Below are 23,738 nucleotides of genomic sequence, written 5' to 3' on the forward strand. Positions count from 1 at the left end.
TGCACAATAAACCTGCCATTGAACCAACTATGATGTGTGGTTATTTTGGGAGAATTGCCTGTGGGGACCATCCAGCTTTCAGCCGGATCCTCATGGGATGGAGGCGCTGCACTATGAGGAGGAACACAAAAAATAAACAAATACAAGTGCGCAACTAAAAACTTCTACTGTTTTAACACATTAATCACCTATGTGTTATAATTAAATAAACAACCTCTGTGTTAGGAGTAGGCGTCTGCAGCTGTATAAATAGGGATGAAAACACCCCTAGAGCAACTGAAATACAAAGAAAACAAAAGCGCAAACGCACATAGTGAAGTATGTAAAATTATATATATATATATATATATATATATATTTAGGAGGGTAATATATCTGCGTACATCAGATTAGTAATAAGACAGCATTTCATGTACAATGACATGAGTTACCGGACGTCACAGAGCAAGCACTGGATCGAGGGACATCTGCCTCACTGCCAAGGAGGAGTTCTCCACCTTGGAATACACCGTCACGGCACTTGGGGTACAGCCTCTGTTCTTCACCGCGGTCAGGGAATAGAGCCCTCGCTGGTTATAGCCGTCCAAGCCACCTCTCCGTCCAGCTGATTACCAGTGTGGATGTTCACGGGAGTCAGAGATGTTGCAGCCACCGCCGGGCTGTTGCTCCAAGTGTCCCGTATGTATTTTGCGACCGGCCGCAAAGTGTGGATGGCCGTAAGTGAAGAATCGCGTCACTTGGAATTTCACAGAAAATACTAAAATCTTTACACGAATGCGGGTATATGATAATGATACAAATTACCATCTGGGCTATTAAAATCTATCCAACGCGTTTCGTAGCGAAGGCTACTTCATCATCATCCCTGATGAAGTAGCCTTCTCTACGAAACGCGTTGGATAGATTTTAATAGCCCAGATGGTAATTTGTATCATTATCATATACCCGCATTCGTGTAAAGATTTTAGTATTTTCTGTGAAATTCCAAGTGACGCGATTCTTCACTTACGGCCATCCACACTTTGCGGCCGGTCGCAAAATACATACGGGACACTTGGAGCAACAGCCCGGCGGTGGCTGCAACATCTCTGACTCCCGTGAACATCCACACTGGTAATCAGCTGAACGGAGAGGTGGCTTGGACGGCTATAACCAGCGAGGGCTCTATTCCCTGACCGCGGTGAAGAACAGAGGCTGTACCCCAAGTGCCGTGACAGTGTATTTCTAGGTGGAGAACTCCTCCTTGGCAGTGAGGCAGATGTCCCTCGATCCAGTGCTTGCTCTGTGACGTCTGGTAACTCATGTCATTGTACATGAAATGCTGTCTTATTACTACTATGAGGAGGAAGCCTGCCCCATTGCTGCTCCCATACAACAACCGCGGAGCAACTCAGACCTCCAGTAACCAGCAGGTGAGCTACAGCAGCAGGGGAAACACCCATGTAGCAGGGGGGGAACAGGTGCTACATATAAATAATAAAAGCGCAATTTGAGTACACAACTGCACAAATAGAAGCCAGATCTCACAGCTGTGACGTCCGATACCAGCTCCTTCCGTGTTACTTGACCTCTCACTCTTGTCTGGCTGGGTCCTCCGTCCTGCGCATTAGTTCACCCTGCGCGTTTCGCCTTGGCTTCGGCAGGAGTACTGATACAAACTGCTCCAACTATCCCTTTTCGACTCTATCTTAGAGATGACTTTAAAGCTACAGTAGAAATGACAGTACCGACAAACTCCAAATGGTGCTTGACTAAGGGGAGGAGAAGGGGCCCAAAAATGGGGCACTGATATTGTTGCCAGGTGGCTTCTCTAAAAATACTGGACTCAATGGTGAAAGGTGCGTCAGGTCACTATGTCCAGGGAGGAAAATACCGGACACGTACATGTCCAGTATTACAGTACCTCATTTTTTACTGGACAGAGTATCCAAATACAGGACAGTCCAGTTCAATACCGGACACCTGGCAACCCTAGGCACTGATATGAGCAGAACATTATGAAAATTGTATGTACAGAACATGATGGGTATAAAAGGCATAAGTAATAAACCATTTTTATAAAACTATATATAAACACATTCCATTCAGAACAGTGACAGGAATAGAACAAGACGATGGTGAAGTGTACTGGGCATTAGCGTAAACAGCACTGCTTGAAAAATAATTGTGAAACGGCCATTAGATCACGCTTGCAATGCTAATCCTGTACTATTTGTTCCCATTGCATAGTAACCAGAAGAAATCTCTTCCAGCAGTGTAGCAGCTTATGTATGGATGTGTGTCGGGGAGCAGAAAACATTTGGGCATGATCAGGAGGCGAGGTTGTAAGATTTTTACAAGCCCAGTTTTAATCACAAGTCTTCTCTGTATTAGAGACTAGTGCAGCTAAAGAACAATAACCTCTACAAAGACCACTCCAATGCTGATTGAGTACTGTTATCTCTCAGCCTCAGTGGTGGGAAGGTGGCTGCTTTAAGAGTAGGACAATTGCAGAACAATGGAGTCATGCTGTAGTTCTCCTCATCCACAAGAAAGGAGATAAAGGAGAACTACAGGTTAATCAGTCTACTTGCAATCACTCACACAGCTGCCTGATGCTGGGACACGGAAGAATACCGCCCTGGTCCTCTTCTTACACAGGGGTCCCTGAAACCCAATATGTTTGTAAATGTTAGAAGCTGCTAGCTGATGACATGCTGGCAGTGCAGGCCCCCTCTGTATGATGTGGCCAGTACTGGTAAGCTTGCATCTGGGAGATGTCTGTTAAGAGTAGCTGTACCCAAAATGTTATAATTTTAATATTATTCAGTTATTAATATGTTATGTTTTAAAAAAAATGATTGGTTAATGGAGCAATGTAAACCCCTTCACTGCTCTGATACAGTTGTGTGTGTATGTATGTATATGTGTATACACATATATATATATATATATATATATATATATATATATATATATATATATATATGTATATGTATATGTGTATACACACACATATATATATATATATATATATATATATATATATATATATATATATATATATATATATATATATATATATATATATATATATATATATATATACACACACACACACACAACACACACACACACACACGGTGGTTATTTGCACACACGTGATATGCGATGAGGTGAGCTAGAGAATACTGACAAGGTTTGAGGTCAGCCAGGCAAGCCATGTCACTGATAATCCCAGTTATCCCCTCTTGGCACTCTGCAAGGCAAGAGCTTGGTGCTCCTGCTGTTTTGTAGTGTATATTGCACACCGTGTACTTTGCAGTGGGCAAGAAAGCACTGAACATGCTGTTCCAAAAAGGCATCTTGTCACTCGCTTCATTATCCAAACCGTCTGCAATCTAGGCAAAGTATTTGATTCAACATAGTTTTTAATATAGATTAAAAGATAAAATAAAATGTATTACCAACGTGGAACCCATCTGGATTTATTTACCTATGCATTTGTATTTCATGTGGTGATCTAGAAGTAGAGACGTTGCAGTGGCCATCTTGTATTCTCCCGCTACACTTGAGGCCTATGGAAGGACACAAAAGCCACAATGTTGTTTTGTTTAAAAAAATATATATAAGTCGCAAGCCATGCTGCTTGTGGAATTTTTCCATATATATTCTTACCAGGGGCATAGCTGCAGCCCGGGCAAAGGCCGGGGGCCTGCTGATAGGGACGGAGAGCCGGGACATTTGGCCTAACTGTGACCGACCACAGAAGTCAGGGCCCCCTTCCTCATCCGAGCCCCTTAACAATCGCTTATGACTTAGCTTCAGTCGGTGATCCAGCTGGATCGGGAGCTGTGAGCGGCAGGGAGGAGACGGAGAGCAGGCAGCAGAGGCTGGGGGTGGAACTGAGGCAGAGAGCTGCAGAGCTCTGCCCGCCCCTGCTCTCCATGACATCAGGTGGAGGAGTTGCTACTGCATGTGCAGCTGTGGGAAGGTATGCTGTATGTGTATTTGTCAGTTACAGTTTGCTCTGTCAGTGTGCTATTTGTGCCTAAGTGTCTGTCAGTTTGCGGGGGGGGGGGGGAGAAGTTGGTGTTTATGCACCCGGGGCAAGTTTCACCAAGTTACTCCCCCGTTTACGCATATTTACATTATCAAACGCCTCAATAGCAACTCGGTCAGACCTCCGCTCCTCGGACACAGTCAGAGCCCTCCCGCTCCTCATCCTCCCGCTCCTCATCCTCCCAGTCAGACCCCCCCCCCCCTCATCCTCAGAGGGCTATTGCAGTGTGCATGTGTGGAGGGGTTATGGGGTTAGGGGGTGTGGGGGGGGCGGGTAGCTTAGTGTGTGTTTGGGGGGAGGTTATTGTAGTGTGCGGGTAGGTGGTTATTCTAACTTGTGTATTGTTTACTGTATTGTAGGGGGGGGAATTGTATGTGTGTGGGGCCAGCGGGGAGGGGGAAATTAATGGGAGCAGGGAAGGATTGAGGGAGCTGGATTGAGAGTGGAGGCGGAGTGGGTTACTGAGTGATAGCGGAAGGGGGGGAGAGTGTGAGATGAAAAAGGGGGGAGTGAGGGAGAGGGTGTAAGAGGGGGGAAAGAAATACGTGAGGTGTAAAAGAGGGGGGCTCGCAGGGCCACCAACATGATTGGGGGGGCAATGGAAACTCCTGAATCTACAGAATATGTTCACTCATAATAGGGCCGCGAAAAACTGTTGCCCGGGGGCCTGCACATGTCTAGCTACGCCACAGATTCTTACCTTATTTGAAATTAGGTGTCCCCTGGAGCAGAACAGCGACCCTGCAAGCTATGGTGACCCCACAGTTCCTGATGTATTTAATTTTGAAATACACTTCCAAAAATGATTGTCTTGGAGAAACCTTATGGCCACTGGGTTCCGCCTCATTGTGGTGGCCTATAGAAAGCTGCGATAGCATGAGATGGTATTGCGCTCTGGATTTGGCGACCCCCGCCGCCATGTTTTGTCCTTCCTCAAACACTTGCAAAAGTAAAACATTTAATGTCTTGGCAATTGAGGGGGGGGGGGAGATTCCCTAAAGCAGTGGCTTCCAACTTTTTAAAAAAAATGTATTATTTTTTTTAAGTAAAGGAACCCTATGTGAATTACTGTAGAACCCTTTAAAAGCGTGTCTGAGATCAGATGCATTGTAAGGAACCCCAACCCTCTCTAATAGCGCGTCTGTGATCAGATGCAGTGTAAGGAACCCCAACCCTCTCTAATAGCGCGTCTGAGATCAGACGCATTGTAAGGAACCCCAACCTTCTCTAATAGTGCGTCTGAGATCAGATGCAGTGTAAGGAACCCCAACCTTGTCTAATAGTGCGTCTGAGATCAGATGCAGTGTAAGGAACCCCAACCTTCTCTAATAGCGCGTCTGAGATCAGATGCAGTGTAAATTCTTTGGTATTTGGTACAATTTTCAAATGACCAATGCATTTGAATAGTGCAGCGAACCCATCAGTGATGCCTGGGGACAACAAGGGGTCCTTAGAACCCCTGTTGAAAAACACTGCCCTCGATCTTTGAGTGTCGCAGTTCAGCTCATGTAAACTCCATGGTTCAAATAACGTTGAACAAAACCAGATCGAGGACAATTCGCCGCGGCCGTTAAGCCATGACCATTCAGCCACGGCGGTTTCACCAGGGACACAGGGACATTTTGGCTGCGAGGACAGTTTACCGCCGCAGATCATGTATCCCTCCGATCTTCTCACACTTTACCCTAAAACCCTTAACCTCTTCTCCTAAAACCTTAACCATAATACTAATGCTAACTGTCCTACATCAGGGCTGGAGCCAACTGTCTAAAACCCTTAACCCCTTCTCCTGAAATTTTAACCCATGATCCTCAGCAGTTGAATGGTTGGCGGCAAAACGTCTGCAGCTAATAGTCTCTTTCCGAAAACAAATAAATGAATGTTGAGGACATTGCCGTTCCAGTGAAAATAGAAGCTACAAGACAAGTAATCATTCATCCAAATTCTGTCATTGTTTTCAGAATTATTTAATGACTTTTCAAACGAAGCGACTTGGTCAACAAGCCCCAAAGTGGTGCATTGGTGAAATGCTACAGTATATAGAATCTTTTTATACAACATAGATACAGTAGGCATCTTCCTATCTTTGGGCCAATATCCGTAACGTCGTCCTCATAGACTCATTCATAGATTTATGCTCCCGAATATGCGGGCATAAATATATTTTCAACGTTGGTGTTTCTGGTGATAGGATCGTAATGGTGCTGCACACACCCCAGGGTGGGAAAATAAGCAAGAAATAAAAATCCTTGTATTAACATTGAAAGTCCAAGCATTGACTGGGACTGGGTGGAATTGATGCAATGTGCTGAATTATCAATATACTTGTGAGTGGAACGATATATTCTTTAATATACATTGTTTCATTCTCCTATATACTATACCAGTGGTTTCCAACCATTTTTTGGTTATGGAACACGAAGTGAAATTCGGAGGAAACTCCAACCATCTCTTATAGCAACTCTGTGATCAGATGCATCGTCGGTTCTTCTGTATTTGGTACAATTTTCAAATGACCTGAAAATTGCAGGGAACCCTTTAAGGATGCCCGGGGAACCCAAGGTTTGCCTAGGAACCCTGGTTGAAAAACACTGTTCTTTTTCTTTCTGTCTTTCCCCATTCTCCTTTCTACATTTTCCACATGTGCGCACTGGCTTAATGTGGATTATATTCACTCTTAAATTCTATACGGGACTAGAGGAAACTCTTTGACCACAAGTGGGACTTACCCTGCACTGGACACATGGTTTAGGACCCCAGAGGCCATTTAAGCTTTTTGGTCCACTGGGCATTTGAGAAGCCGTTCTTGCTAAATTATTGCTCATCTTGTGGAAGGAACCACTGCCAGGAGATTCAATGAAGCTTCGCTTTTCATTACCCAGAGCAGGCTGAAACCTCGGAGTGGTCACATGATCACAGCGCTGCTGCTGCGAACGTAAGAGGAAGGAGACCTTCCATTCTCCTGTCTTCCAGGTCGCATTAATCGCGTAAAAGCCATGACAAAGCCCGGGGATGGCCAACTCCAGTCCTCAAGGGCCACCAACAGATCAGGTTTTAAGCATATCCCTGCTTCAGCACAGGTGGCTCAGTCATTGACTTGGCTTATGTCACTTGTTGAGCCACCTGTGCTGAAGCAGAGATCCTTAAAACCAGACTCTTTGGTGGCCCTTGAGGACTGGAATTGGCCCCCTGACATAGTTACTACACCAGGAGGCCCCTGGAATGCCAGACGCCATGATGTAGTGGCTACAGGACTGTCACGGAACAAGAATCACATCCCTGTTTCACCCCCCTCTTTCCTTTGCAGCTTCTGCCTGTCAGTTCTTGTTTTCAGCTGCATGGAGTTTGTACACACATACTGTGCCTGTGTGATATGTAACAATGTTGCATTTCTGGCCTCTGGGCATGTAATCAGTGAGCTGCTACTGCAGCCTCTGAGATCCTCACCAGAATGGGCTAGTTTGCCCTCCCCCCTGTTTTGTTCACAGATAGTCTGTCCCAAGACTATTCCTTTTACCCACATTGCTCCTCACTTCCTTTTCCACCCTGGAGACAGTGAATACAGCACCCATCTCTGTTAATCTCCTATGACAAGGCCATCTCTTTCTACCTGCTTCTAACTACAAATCACTACTACACACCATCCACAAAAGCCTGTATTTACTGCTGCTTTTCCAATAAAGTGAAGGAAATATTATAGGACTTGGAGTGATTTGGAAAGGGAGCTGAGTTAATGCTATCTGGGGCTATTCACAAATCACATGTGACCCTGGCTTCAGAATAAGGACTCTCAAGGGGTTAAAGTCTTCAATCCTAACTTGAGGTACCACGGAATCCGTTCTGGAAAGTAGCGTTGGATAGTGAAAGCGGCGTGAAGCGGGTCCCATGTTAATCAGTGGCGGTGAGCTGGATAAGGAGTTCCGGCGTCGGAAATTAGCTCCACATGATTGCATTGTGGCGCATCGGATATGCCGTCCGTCGTAGAAGTGAAACGACAGATGGCAAGGACCGCCGGTACATGCAGCTTCTAATCTTATGCCAAAAAGTCTGCGAGTTAGAAAGCATTTCTGTGGAAATACACGACTGCCATTTATAGGGATTCCAAGGATCCCGAATGTGCTATTACGTGGTGTCCCGAAACAAAGACGCATTTCTCTATTTAACCCATTCAGGGTCAGAGATTCTTGTCACCTCGAGGCCACGGAGCCTCCGGCGCAACGCAATCGTGTGAGTGACCCTGAGCGCTCACTCGATTTTGTCATCTTCCAGTGGTGTAAACGGTAGTGTAAGGTTCTTTCCTGCTGTTTAGTTTGCGGTTGTCTCTCCTGTGGAGCGCTGAACAGGAGCACTGCCAAGATAAAGGAGTAAATCCCATCTACAGCGGGGGGCTCAACTCCAGTCCTGAAGCCCCCTCCAACAGGTCAGGTTTTCAGGATATCCCAGGTTCAGCACAGGTGGCTCAATCAGAGGCTCAGTCAAAGACTGAGCCTCTGAGCCACCTGTGCTGAAGCAGAGACTGATTGAGCAACTTGTGTTGAAGCAGGGATAACCTGAAATGTTGGGGGTGGGAGGGCTTCAGGACTGGTGTTGATCACCCCTGATATACAGCATACGTCATGAGGTCCTCCAGGGGACCACACTTCAAGTTGTTTGCCTATACCGCACTGAAGGCTGTGATATACATATCTGTATTATAAAGGAAGAGCAAAGACATGTTGTAATACAGTACATAAATAAGTATCAATTAGTGCAATTCTACTATATTAAACATTGAAAGGAGGGACTTAAATATTATTTTGGTACGAATTGTGCTGCAGACCTACCTGTTCGTTATTTTACTTCTATTAATCGTGTTAAATAAAACCTGGCCCATTTACTGGCTGCGCTGACTTTTTTTATTGTTAGAGGTGAGGTTAGAATATTTGCGGTTGAGAGAGGAGCGGAGTTATTCTTGCAGGGAGCCCGTGACTATTAAACACGTCTTCTGCACAAAACCATCGAGATGAGCGACTCGATCCTCTTGTACTGTCTCACAGATGCTGATATTTTGTAGATTACCAAGATAATATTTATAGTGAAAGCAGATGAATTATGTGAAATATACCCTCTTCAGCCCTTTTAGTTTTTAAAAATGGATCAGCGCCTGAAAATGTATCTTAATGAGCACAGATGCCCAACTGACTCAGGCAGCGCACTCTCTTTCAATATGCTGGAGCTGGCAGCTGTCTGAAGCCAGAAAAGCTCAGCTAGAAAATCAGGAGAAATCCGTCACATTCCGTATGTTGAAATGTAATGCGCGATGGCCAGTTTCTAACAGACTAGTGTTTGGTGAAGGTTTTCCATTCAAACTCTCTGCCGAGGGGCGAGACAGCAACTTGTAGGAAAACGTGCTCCTTTCTGGCACTGGAAGGGTGCAAAAGCTTTGACTTTTTTAGGAAAGGATACAGAAAGAAGGGACTCTGTATCTCGAGTTTATTTGATTTTCTTTTTATAACTTTCAATTGTAGATATATTTTGCATAACCTATACTCTATTTACAAGGACATTATAATGGGATGAAGAGGTACATATTTATTTATTTATAAAATATTTTACCAGGAAGTAATACATTGAGAGTTACCTCTCGTTTTCAAGTATGTCGTGGGCATAGAGTTAAGACAAATAATACATGGTTACAAATACAGTTACATAAATGAACAGGGTATACATTATATACAAGACATTGCATGCACAGTTAAAGAAAATATATATTATGGGCGTATGAAACAGTTACAGACCAAATTAAAATGTGACACAGCCTTAGATTTGAACAAACTTAAACTGGTGGTGGATGTGAGAGTCTCTGGTAGGTTGTTCCAGTTTTGGGGTGCACGGTAAGAGAAGGAGGAACGGCCGGATACTTTGTTGAGCCTTGGGACCATGAACAGTCTTTTGGAGTCTGATCTCAGGTGATAGGTGCTGCATGTGGTAGGGGTGAGGAGCTTGTTCAGATAGCTGGGTAGCTTGCCCATAAAGAATTTAAAGGCAAGACAGGAAAGGTGAACTTTGCACCTAGACTCGAGTGATGACCAATCTAGTTCTTTGAGCATTTCGCAGTGATGTGTGTTGTAGTTGCATTGGAGAACAAAACGACAAATTGAGTTGTAGAGGGTGTCAAGTTTGCTAAGGTGGGTTTGAGGTGCCGAGCCATATACTATGTCTCCATAGTCAATAATTGGCATTAGCATCTGCTGTGCGACACGCTTTCTGACCAGGAGACTTAGGGAGGATTTGTTCCTGTAAAGTACCCCTAGTTTGGCATAGGTCTTGGTTGTCATGGTATCAGTGTGCATCCCGAATGTTGAGTGGGAGTCAAACCATAAGCCCAGGTATTTAAAACTAGTGACAGGGGTTAGGGTGGTGTTAGCGTTGGTTCTAATCTGGAGCTCAGTCGCTGGAAGCTTTAAAAATTTAGTCTTGGTCCCAAATACCATTGTTACAGTCTTGTTAGTGTTTAAAAACAGTTTGTTTTGGGATATCCAGTTTTCGAGTCTCAAAAAGTCAGACTGAAGTATGTGTTGAAGGTCAGAGAGGCTATGGCTGTGTGCATATAGGATTGTGTCATCTGCATACATGTGTATTGAGGCTTCCTGACAAGCTGTGGGAAGATCATTGATGAACACTGAGAAAAGTAGGGGCCCCAGAACAGAGCCTTGCGGGACGCCACAGGTGATAGCCAGGGGGTTAGAGTTAGAGCCAGAGATGGACACATGTTGGGATCTACCTGATAGGTAGGACTGAAACCAGTTTAAAGCATGCTTCCCTATTGCTCTGGAGTTTGTTAAGCAGGATAGCATGATCAACTGTATCAAAAGCCTTTGCAAAATCTAGGAATACTGCACCAGTGAGGTGTCCCCGTTCCATTCCACACTGGATCTCATTGCAAACTTTTAGCAGGGTAGTTACGGTGGAGTGTTTGGGACGAAACCCAGATTGGAATTGGCTAGGGAAATTTGTCTTGGTACAGTAATCGCTTAATTGGGAGTGGACACATTTTTCCATGACTTTGGATAGAATTGGGAGAAGTGAGATTGGCCTGTAGTTTGAGACAGTGTTTTTGTCCCCACTTTTCAAGATTGGGACAACTCTGGTAGTTTTCCAGGTCTTAGGGATATGGCCTGCAGACAGGATAGAGTTGACTATGGAAGCAATTGGTTTGGCAATGGCTGGGGCACCAAGTCATAGGAACCTAGATTGTAGTAAGTCGGGTCCACATTGGCTGCTTAGTTTTAGTTTGAGGAGCGCTTGTGTAATCTCCTCTTCAGATACTGGGCCAAATTGAAAATTGGGGGCAGTGTTGGGAGGGGGTGGGGCTATGTGGGTACTCCCAGGATGAGATTCAAGTTTGTGGTTTGGGCTGCGTTTCGCTAATAAATTAAAGCACACCCCACAAAGTAATCATTGAATGCATTTGCAAAGTCAGTGGGGTTTGTCAGAGTAATATCCCCCTTAGTGATATTACTTGGTTGTTGATGGTTAGAAGGCTGGAATATATTGTTGATAACCTTCCAGAATATAGGAAGCTGTGTGAGTTTATATTATATTTAAAGGTGTTTCCCCACTTCTCTGGGAGATTCTACCATTACATGGTGTGATGTTGCGCATACCTGCTGGCTCACAGTAGATCTGAGCTTCCCGCATTGTTGTAGGGGAGAACAGGACAGGCTTCTGGGGTAGTAACTGATTCGTTCTCACGGTGACAGCGCCTCCATCTCTTGCAGGCCCCAGGGATGTGGGGACAATCCATGCAGGAGAACTTACTTCCCCTCCCCCTGATAGATTGTAGTCTCAGGCAGGAAGATATCCTTGAACAGGATCGCTTTATTTAGTACACTGGCTGATGGAACAGCATTCTTCACTTCGTGGGGCTTCACCCTCAGGATGTACCCTGGACCTGCACTCCTGGCCAAGAGGCCCTGAAGCAGTCCTTGCTCTTTCCTTACTCCTGGTGGAGTAAGGGGTATAGTCTCCCATCCACTCCCCTAGGGGAGGGAATACAGATTGGCAGAGCCCTGCACAATTGTTATGGGTTGGTCAGCCTCTCTCAAGGAGGTAGAGGCACTGACTAAATTTAGCAGTGCAGCGTCTTAAGTACAAGGGAAGTAGCTATCAGGTCTGAATCCAGTGATTGGACACACACAGACCTAGTCCCACTGCCTTCCCTGTCAATCAAGAAGCTACTGTGAGTGGGGAAAACCCATGATAACTCCTTTCAGCCTGTTCTTACCAGGGCTTACTGCCAGGAGGGGGAGACTGGTAGCCAGAAACCAATCCTGGCTACATATATATATATAATTAGAGGAATATCACAGGCACTCAAATGTCTTAAACAAAGAGTAAAATGGTTTATTTGCTCAAGGTCGAAGCTGGTCCCATCTGAGACCTTTGTTAAGACAGCATGGACTGAAACATCAACCTTGAGCAAATAAACAATTTTACTCTTTGTTTAAGACCTTTGAGTGCCTGTGATATTCCTCTCATATCTATGCTCCAACCTACACATGTGCATGAGGTAATATTATGAAGCACTCCTATACCCTGCCCCCTCCCACCCCCCAATGGGAGATGCACAGCTTCTGATACCTGTGTGTGTGGTGCAAGTACCTGTTAGGGTCAGATGAGCTGAGTCTGATCTGTGGTGGTATGGAGATCAGGACAGGCTTAAGTTCTTCTCTTAGATCTTCTCAGGGTGCTTAGCGCCTACAGCAGTAATGGCTCCAGGGTGTTCGGAGATTAGCCCCCACTATTGCACTCTTTCTCCCTCTGCCCAAGGACTAACTCCGACAGAGGTATATGATGAACAAGGGTCTTTATTGCTGACATCCGCTGCAGATCTTGTACACAGCGATACAAGGTCTTAGATGCTCCACACCTCTGGATGCTGCTTTGCCCCTGGTAGTATAGGGCATCATCCTCTGATGGTGATTTGGTCAGATGTTCCCCCAGCTTGGGGCTTGGGTTGGGCACACTCATCCCGCGATGGGAGAGACTTGCAGCCCTCTGGTCTCTTCCTCCCCCAGACCAAGACTGAACTAAATTTGGCACTCCCCTAATCAGGAAGCAGAAGGGCCGGGCTCATGGTTTATACCTAACCCTGATAGGCTTACACAGGCCATGAGTCACCACCTTACTTCTGTCCATCAGAGAGGAGCATGGGTGGGGGTCACAAGCCCATAGAATTAACCCCATACAGCCTGCAGCTAGCAGGACTTACATAACAGGGCAGAGAAAGACAGGCAGAAAAGTCATACCCTGTTACAATTACATGATATAAGCAGGAGTGCTGCGTCCTCAACAAACTATATATACATATGTGTAATGTATGTATGTGTATATATATAATCAAAAAATAAATAGATGATACCGTTCTGTGGCTAACGAAATGCTTTTATTTGTGCGAGCTTTCGAGATACACTGATCTCTTCTTCCGGCGATGTTACAATGAATGAAGCAAGGGTATACTTAAAAACAGTGTCCCTTGGAATGTTATCTGTGCTGGTCCTTCCCCCGGTGTGGATGTGTTTTATGGCTAGAGGTGTCAAAAGGTTCCTGAAAGCAAGTGAAGAAAGAGTGTGTATGTGTATCTGTGTGAATAAAAATGAATGGAGAGCCCACAGTATATACAGTGCTGTACACAAGGTGTGTGTGGAGTGGGAGTGGATATAAATGGTGTGGGTGGGTGTGGAAATGTGAGAGTTTGTAGCACAACTAAAAGTGTGTGTGGATACTTTGTGGTCCCTATTGGTGTATAGGGATGGAAAAACAAGGAGTATAAGTATGTGTGAGAGACAGCTGTGTGTGCATACATATAGCACAGTATGTACAGACATGGCCTTTAGTGCTCATGGGAAGAGAGTTCACTAGTGTCAGTAATGACTCATAAAATTTCGATCTCTGTTTAGGCCACTGCTAAGTGTCCCGAACAGTTGCATAAATTTGTATTCATGCAACCGTCTCTCTTTCGGGGTTTTAAGATTACCTTTGAGTATGGCAACCCTCAGATCGTTCATCTTATGGCCAGAGTCAGAGAAATGTTCGCCAACAGGACTGTCTCTTGTTCCGCGTGTGATGCTGTGGCGATGCAGGTTCATTCTCTTGTTTAGCCCCTGCCCTGTCTCACCTATGTAGTAGCAGCCCCCTGGGCATTTCATGCACATGATAAGGTACACAACATTGCTGGAGGAACAGGTGAACCTTCCTCTGATTTTGTATTCCCGATTCCTGTGTGGTATTTGTATTGTGTCCGCTGTGTAGAGCATTGCGCAGGTTTTGCATCTTTGGTCCTGGCATGGTTTTGTCCCGCATTCAGTTGTACTGCTGAATACTTTACTCCTCACCATAATATTCTTGAGATTATGGGGTTGTCTGTATGATAATAAGGGTGCTTCAGGGAAGACCTGTTGCAGTCTTGTATCTTCCTGGAAGAAGAGATCAGTGTATCTCGAAAGCTCGCACAAATAAAAGCATTTCGTTAGCCACAGAACGGTATCATCTATTTATTTTTTGATTATTGAAGCTCGGCTAACACGGTACTGATACCTCTACATATATATATATATACAGTGGTCGACAAATCACCAAAAAATCTACTCGCCGAGCAAAAAAATCTACTCGCCACCTAGTACCAAACGTGTTCTGCTTGGGCCAATAGGAGCTCGCCACGATGTTAAATCCACTCGCCCGGGGCGTGCAAATGTATAGGTTTGTCGAACACTGTATATGTGTATATATATATACATACATACATATGTAACGGGTATTCCCCCACCCACTCGCAGATAATACTGTGGAAGTGTAGGAACATGCAAGTTACTCAGGTGTGGTGCAATACCTGTTGGCTCACAGGAGGGCTGAGCTTCCGCCACGGGGAACCTGGGGTACATACATCTCATAAATCTCTAGGTGCAACGCCTCCACCTGGGAGGGATCCCAACGGAGTGGGAGGAGGCCCTCACAGGAAACAACCACACAAAACGAACTAAGGTAAAACAGGACTGGCTTTACTGCATAACCAACTACATCTACATACATCAACACAACAATCATGCGCCACTGCGGACGCTAACCACTCTGGGCGTCACGGCGGACGCTACCACCTGGGCGTCACGGCGGACGCTACCCCCTCTGGCGTCACGGCGGACGCTACCACCTCTGGCGTCACGGCGGACGAGAACCACACTAGGCGTCACGGCGGACGCTACCACCTCTGGCGTCACGGCAGACGCTAACCTCCCATAGAGTGATCCCACCCTGTGTCCAGTAACCCCCACCCAAATGTCTTGCACCCCCAAAGTCAAATACCACTGTGCATGTGTATGTGTGACTGCGCAGCCACTATGTCTGGTGATAGGCCTGGTTGGTGCACGTGAGTTGCAGGTTACCTGCCCGGGCTCCAGCCACGGGTACCGCGATATCACCGGAGATCCGCCCGATCCGACGTTGTCCTCCACACCGCGTTGGGTGAATTCCAGCGCGGATAATATCACCTTAGTCCCAGGGTCTTTGATGGTGTTCTGAGCCCAGAACCCACCTCGCAGGGCCGCACGGCTTTAGCACTATGTCCCTGACTAAGCTACCAATAAATGGGTCAGTATCCCTATCTAGGGCCTGTCCCTATCTCCACAAGCTATTAAGTGGCTCAGGACCTAACTGGGGGCCTGGGGGCTGCTGGCCTAATGCAGAGGGTCACTGACCCCTGCATCTACCTCTTACCCCTAGCTGGTCCGGATCCTGACTGACTCCCGCTCCCCAAAACCCCGCGAAATGTATCTCCTTGGGAGCAGGGGAATCTGGCCTTCTGATTGGCTCCCTGGCGTCAGGTGTCTCTGCCCCTATGCACCCTGGGGGCTGGCCGTCTATTCTCGCGCATGCGCGAGCTATCTGGGGCCTCCCGCGCTAGCTGGCCTCCTGCGCATGCGCGAGCTAACTGTCATGGCGGCGCCCTGCTCTGCTAGCCGCCGGGCCGGTGGCAACGCGATTGCGGCCTTAGCGACGGCCCGATCGCGTCCCCGGCAACCGGCCTGCTCGCCGCTCGCGTCCCCGGCAACCGCCCGATCCGCTTCCCTAGCAACTGGCCGCAATACAACCACGCGCGCAACGGGGAAGGAGGGGGTGAGTGCGCGAGGGGGACCTGGCTACATCCTCCCCCTGGTGAAAACTCCAACGTCCCCGCTTGGACCACATAACTTACTACTATACACAAACGTTATATAGTAAAAATGCATCTGGTACGAATACAACTTAGCACATTGCATCAACTTTAAACAAGGTTACACAATTCTGTGAGCATCACAATCACGGATTGGATTTTGCTCCGAGACCACTGCTGAGCCTCATAATGGGGTGCCCCTATTTGATCATAGGTTACCCGAGTTGGAGGGTACCTGGCCCTTTGGCTCCTGCGGAGTTGTTCTTCAGCAACTCCCTCTGGGGAGTAATAAGTACAGTCCTGAGGCTCAGCCTCTTCCCTTGAGGGGAGAAATGTCTCTGAACAGTCTCTGTTAGGCACAAAGCACGGGCTCTGTGGATCCAAAGGCTGGCCTGTTGGTGCCACCTTAGTAGGCATTGGCCTACGGGGCCCCTTACCCGTAGCTCCTCCGGGAGATGCCCCTTCTGTGGAATAGTCCCTTTGAGAGGGTCCCTCCATAGGGTCTTCAGGAGTTTCAGAGTGGGTCTCGTTATTTACAGTCTCTTGACCCACCTCTGATAGATCGGACTCACCGTTGAGCGGTGTGGCCTGTATTTCTTCTTCTTCGTCTCCCACTTGGGGGATAGGGAGAAGGTGATTACGATGCCAAACCTTTACCCGGCCGTCTGTGTCTTTGATGCGATAGACCGGGAGGCCGGGCATCTGTGACTCTACCTCATATACGCCATCTCTCCATCGGTCTGCCAGTTTATGTTTTCCGGGGACTCCCAAATTACGAAGTAACACAGCATCCCCAGGACGTAACTCTCGATACTTGACTTTGTTGTCGTATCGTCTCTTATTGCCAGCATTCAGTTTAGCTGTAGACTTCTCAGCCTGTTGGTAAGCTCGCTGCAAACTGTCCTTTAGCCTTTGTACATACTTGAAATGGGTAGCATTGTGTATCCCATCCGTTGAGACTCGAAGACGCACATCCACGGGGAGTCTTGCCTCCTGCCCAAACATGAGGAAGTACGGGGAGAACCCAGTGGACTCATGGCGAGTACAGTTGTACGCGTGTACCAACGTTTCTACGTGACGACTCCATTCTGTTTTCTGCGTTCCCTTCAGAGTTCCAAGCATGTCTAACAGGGTCCTGTTGAATCGTTCAGGCAACGCATCTCCTTCGGGGTGGTACGGAGTCGTCCGGGATTTGGCGACGTTCAGCATTTTAAGTAATTCTCGGATCAGAGTACTCTCAAAATCTCGCCCTTGGTCAGAGTGGAGTCGGTTTGGAAGACCGTAATGAACGAAGAACTTTTCCCATAGCACTTTCGCGACCGTGATAGCCTTCTGGTCTTTTGTGGGGAAGGCCTGGGCATATCGGGTGTAATGGTCCGTGATGACTAGCACGTTACCGATACCTCGGCTATCAGGTTCGATACATAAAAAGTCCATACACACCAAGTCCATTGGACCAGAACTCTTCAGATGGGCCATGGGAGCTGCTCTGGTAGGCAACGTCTTGCGTTGAACGCATCGGACACAACGGCGGCAGTGTTGTTCCACCGCTTCCCGCATCTTGGGCCAGAAGAACCGGTCTCGGACTAGCCCAAAAGTCTTCTCTACACCGAGATGCCCATGTTCATCGTGTAGGGACTTCAACACCAGGTATTGTAAGTTCTTAGGTAGGACTAGTTGTCTCCTATCCGGGTGGTTGTGGTATTGCACCACCCGATAGAGCAAGCCATTGTCTATTTCAAATTTGTCCCACTCTCGTATGAGCAATGCCACCAAGTCATTGGGCGCACGTTTCAGAAGGGCTGGGTTCCTCTTTTCAACGGCGTGCCTGATGACACTAGCGACCGGATCTCGAATTTGGTAGTCTACCAGATCTTTCCACCGGAACACCTTGTCATGCGTGAGGTGCATCCCTTTTGGGTCGCAGTAGGCGGCGGGGACAGCCTGCGACTGGCATCCCAAGGAGTCGGCCACTCGTAACTCGGAGAAGGCCACTTGGTCATTAACTATGGCTGCAGTTTTACACATAGCCCGCACTCCGGGGCCGGGAAGTTCTTCCCATTCCTCGTCATCGGGGGTAGCGAGTAGTCCCGGCCTTCGGGAGAGGGCGTCCGCCCCAATATTCAATGGCCCCGGCTTATACTTCAAGGAGAAGCGGTAGTTACTGAGGGCGGCCTGCCATCTGTGGCCGGCTGCATCTAATTTGGCCGACGTATTGATGTACGTGAGGGGATTGTTATCCGTCCTTACTTCGAAGGTGACACCGTACAAGTAATCGTGAAGCTTCTCGGTGATCGCCCACTTGAGAGCCAGAAACTCCAACTTGTGGACGGGATATCTCTGCTCACTGGGTGTCAGACTGCGGCTGACGTAGGCTACAGGCCGAAGACCTTCGGGGTGCTTCTGATGCAGGACAGCACCCAGCCCATTGAGGCTGGCATCCACATGCAGGACATACGGTTGTTCTGGATCAGTATAGGCCAGCACTGGTGCTTCAGTCAGACTCTTCTTCAAGTTCAGGAAGGCCCGTTCACACTCAGGCGTCCACTTATCGCCAAACGGTTGACGGGCCGACGTGGCCTTTCTCCCAGTATCTTCAGGGTATATCTTCAGCAAATTGTTCAGGGGTTTAGCTCGACTAGAGTACCCTTCCACGAACCGACGGTAATACCCACAGAAACCGAGGAAGGACCGCAGTTCCGTGACATTATCGGGACGTGGCCAGTTCACCACAGCTTCTACCTTGGCTGGATCAGTAGCAATCCCCTGGGCAGACACGATGTGTCCCACGTAGGTCACCGAGGTGTGACAAAACCTACACTTGTCGAGTGATAGCTTCAACCCTTCTTGACCAAGACGATCTATCACCTTTAGCAGCCTCTCCTCGTGTTCTTCTAAGGTCTTCCCGAAGACAATAATGTCGTCCAGGTAAACCAGACACTCCCGGGGAATCATGTCTCCGATAGTCTTTTCCATCAGCCTTTGGAACGTAGCAGGCGCCCCACATATACCTTGGGGCATACGGGTGAATTGATAGAATCCCAGGGGGCAGACGAAAGCTGTTTTTTCCTGGTCTTCCGGCGTCATGGGCACCTGATAGTATCCTGATCGGAGATCAAGAACGCTAAACCAGTGACTCCCATTCAGCGCATTCAGGATCTCTTCAATGCGCGGAAGGTTGTATTGATCCGGGATCGTGTGATTGTTCAGTGTTCGGTAGTCGATACACAGTCGTACGGACCCGTTCTTTTTCCGCACCACCACTATGGGCGACGCGTAGGGTCCTCGCGATTCCGTCACAATCCCAGCGGTTTCCATGTCTTGTATGGCGTTCCTCACATCGTCCACATCCCGAGGGGCAAGACGACGAGAACGTTCCCGGAATGGAGTGGCATCACTCATCCGAATGGTATGCTGGGCACTTCGGCTGCACCCCACATCCATCTCGCTCGTGGAGAACACATGTCGTCGTTGCAGCAACTGGGTGGTCAACCGCTCTTTCCACTCTGTGGACAGCGTCGACTCGACGAAATTGAAGTCCAGATCGACTATCCGCTCATGCGCGGCCGCCGCCTTCACCTGAGGCGTGGCTCCCACCGGGCTGACCGGGTATATGCATCCCAACTTCTGGTCGACATCAAACTCCATCGGAAAGGGGGAGAGATTCTGCACATACACGTGGGTTCGAATAGGGATCTTGGTCGTCCATTCCCTTACTTCGGGTAGTACTCTATACCCTCGCTGAACCTCTTCTTCTTCAGGCTCACTCTCCAGCGAGAACAGTTGGTCGTTCTGGTCTCGGTCAGGATAACAACACCAGACGGCCATCTTTTGCACTCCCCCTGGTAATATGGTCGTCAGTCCTCGTTGACGATTGTAGAGGTCTCCATGACGCTCCAAGGCATATACCCGATGGCACTCCTCTCGTAAGACGGGGTCTAGGAGCGAATCGGCCAGCGGCAGCTCGTTGGTCTCTTTCAAGTAAGCTCGAATAATAGCTTGCACTATGTCCGCATTGGTTCCCAAGATGATGGGGTATTTACAATGGTCGTGGGGCTCCGGGCATACCATGGCCGCTACCTGCATAGGGTGCTTCTTGCCGGTGTTCAGTTGGAGTATGTCCAGCTGGACCCTTGCAATCCCATCGATGGGGTAGTCTTCATTACTCAATCCCCTAACCTTCATATGTTCGGCCGGCCTCAGAGGGCAGTGTTGAAGGTGCTGGTCGTAGAACTTGCGATATATTATGGTCACTTGTGACCCGGTGTCCAATAGGGCCGAGGCGTATATCCCTTCTATTACCACGGGCACGATGGCCGCGGGGCCCACTTGACTGCACGCTTCACCGGGGGAGGCGTCCTCATTCGGGCCAGCGTCAGCAGGAGAATCCGTGGTTCCCGGAGGGGTGTTCACCTCAGGCCCGACGGTCTGGGCTCGGCATACCATCGATCGGGCGGTGCTTCTTCGGTCGGGAGGTTTTTCTTCCGGTTGGTCCTCCTTCTCCGGACAATAGTACGAGATGTGGCCCTTCTTCCCGCAGTTGTAGCAAGATACCTCACGGCGGTCCGGACGACTCTTATACGTGGATGAGGACCTCTCAGAACTACGACTTTCCCGAACAGACGACTTGGGGGCCGTTTCCTCCTCTGGTGTGGAGGGTTTCTTACTCTTTGGGGCCGAGGGGGCCACAGGGTCATTCTTGGGGGTAGTTTTGGATTTCTTTGATTCATGGAAATGGCGCTGCACTTCATGGTCTCTTATGTAATCCATTAGTTCCCCGTATTTAGGGGATACTGCCGCGATCGGGGCGGCTCGCATCATTATAGCTATGTTGTGGTCAGGCAACGACCCCTTGAGTAGCTGTCTGAACCGGTATCGGTCTGCTTCGGCTGCGGAAATGATATGCTTGTCCAGGAGGGTGCCCAGGGACAGCTGTAGGTCACAAACGAAGGCAGATAAATCTTGTCCTTCACGTTGTCGGAGGGCTTTGAATTGAGCCAGTAGCTCATCTTCGTCGTCTTTCCTGGCAAAGGATTTAATTAGCATTTCCACTAGTTCCTGGGCAGTAACTTCTCCTTCCACGCTCCGGTGCGCTCGTACTAACCGAGCGGCGGGGCCTCGGAGGCACTCGACCAGTCTTTGTCTCTTGCTGGCTTCAGAACACGACCACTCCTCCATGATTTGAAGCGTATGGTCCCTCCATGCCTCGATCCCCTCTTCTCCCGTGGGCGTCGGCAGAATCCCAGAGAAGGCCTTGAGTTTCCGGTAGTTCTGTGCTTGCGTCGAAATGGTTACAGCTTCTGCTAGTTGGGAGACTATCGTGTTCACGTCAAGATTCCCACTAAGGGCCTGACTACGGCTCCCCGTTCCTATGCTAGGCATGGTTGGGGTCCCGCCAGACCGTTGATCAGGGTTGGGTGGGATGAGCGGGCTCCGTGCCCAGCTGGCGGTACCTCCTAATCCGCTTGGGGTGAAAGAAACCCTAGGGGGGTCCACTCGGTGAGGCGTACTGGTCACTCGTTGGCTCGGGTGTAATCCAGTACTAGTGGACGCTTCTTCAGGAGATTGAGAGTCAGCGTAGATCATGCGGCAGTCCTCTGCGGAGGGCTCGGGTAGGTTTAATACCTGGGGGGCCGTTTCTAAGCATATGTCACTCATGGTGTACAGGAGACAGGTGATCCCCCGGCCAGCAATATCCAGTTTATAGTCTATCACCCGGGCGGTGGCCAACCCCGGGCAACATCTTACTTGCGTGCGCACTGTAGATAAGTCTGTATCCATTGCTACCCCGGTCACTGCAACCGCGCGTCTTGGGGATACTTGGTGCGCTAAGGCCCAGGCATGGACATCCTGCGGTGACGGCGCGGACATGATAAAAATATGAATCGGGCAATTTAGAAAAAAAATTGGAACAGGGCACCCCAGGACTTGATCTCAGCAGCGCCTCCAAATGTAACGGGTATTCCCCCACCCACTCGCAGATAATACTGTGGAAGTGTAGGAACATGCAAGTTACTCAGGTGTGGTGCAATACCTGTTGGCTCACAGGAGGGCTGAGCTTCCGCCACGGGGAACCTGGGGTACATACATCTCATAAATCTCTAGGTGCAACGCCTCCACCTGGGAGGGATCCCAACGGAGTGGGAGGAGGCCCTCACAGGAAACAACCACACAAAACGAACTAAGGTAAAACAGGACTGGCTTTACTGCATAACCAACTACATCTACATACATCAACACAACAATCATGCGCCACTGCGGACGCTAACCACTCTGGGCGTCACGGCGGACGCTACCACCTGGGCGTCACGGCGGATGCTACCCCCTCTGGCGTCACGGCGGACGCTACCACCTCTGGCGTCACGGCGGACGAGAACCACACTAGGCGTCACGGCGGACGCTACCACCTCTGGCGTCACGGCAGACGCTAACCTCCCATAGAGTGATCCCACCCTGTGTCCAGTAACCCCCACCCAAATGTCTTGCACCCCCAAAGTCAAATACCACTGTGCATGTGTATGTGTGACTGCGCAGCCACTATGTCTGGTGATAGGCCTGGTTGGTGCACGTGAGTTGCAGGTTACCTGCCCGGGCTCCAGCCACGGGTACCGCGATATCACCGGAGATCCGCCCGATCCGACGTTGTCCTCCACACCGCGTTGGGTGAATTCCAGCGCGGATAATATCACCTTAGTCCCAGGGTCTTTGATGGTGTTCTGAGCCCAGAACCCACCTCGCAGGGCCGCACGGCTTTAGCACTGTGTCCCTTTCTAAGCTACCAATAAATGGGTCAGTATCCCTATCTAGGGCCTGTCCCTATCTCCACAAGCTATTAAGTGGCTCAGGACCTAACTGGGGGCCTGGGGGCTGCTGGCCTAATGCAGAGGGTCACTGACCCCTGCATCTACCTCTTACCCCTAGCTGGTCCGGATCCTGACTGACTCCCGCTCCCCAAAACCCCGCGAAATGTATCTCCTTGGGAGCAGGGGAATCTGGCCTTCTGATTGGCTCCCTGGCGTCAGGTGTCTCTGCCCCTATGCACCCTGGGGGCTGGCCGTCTATTCTCGCGCATGCGCGAGCTATCTGGGGCCTCCCGCGCTAGCTGGCCTCCTGCGCATGCGCGAGCTAACTGTCATGGCGGCGCCCTGCTCTGCTAGCCGCCGGGCCGGTGGCAACGCGATCGCGGCCCGATCGCGTCCCCGGCAACCGGCCTGCTCGCCGCTCGCGTCCCCGGCAACCGCCCGATCCGCTTCCCTAGCAACTGGCCGCAATACAACCACGCGCGCAACGGGGAAGGAGGGGGTGAGTGCGCGAGGGGGACCTGGCTACACATACATACATACATACATACATTACACATATGTAACCCCTCTTTACTTTACCTCAGACTATAGAACCTGTCACTGAGGTGGGGGCCTGAGTCCTGTAACTTGGGGTTTAACTCTTTATAGTGGGTGGTACACAGAGTGGGAAGCAGGAGTAATTAGACCACAAAACTGTAGGGAATTA

The 23,738-nt window shown here is 48.9% G+C and overlaps 1 protein-coding gene across 2 annotated transcripts in view; it reads left to right on the forward strand.

Moving 5' to 3' along the window:
* The window catches only part of CTIF (cap binding complex dependent translation initiation factor), a 419,064-nt gene that overhangs the window by 63,185 nt on the left and 332,141 nt on the right, over positions 1 to 23,738 (forward strand). The gene's annotated exons all lie outside the window — the stretch shown is intronic.

Source organism: Ascaphus truei, chromosome 1, assembly GCF_040206685.1.
Source record: "Ascaphus truei isolate aAscTru1 chromosome 1, aAscTru1.hap1, whole genome shotgun sequence".
NCBI lineage: Eukaryota > Metazoa > Chordata > Amphibia > Anura > Ascaphidae > Ascaphus > Ascaphus truei.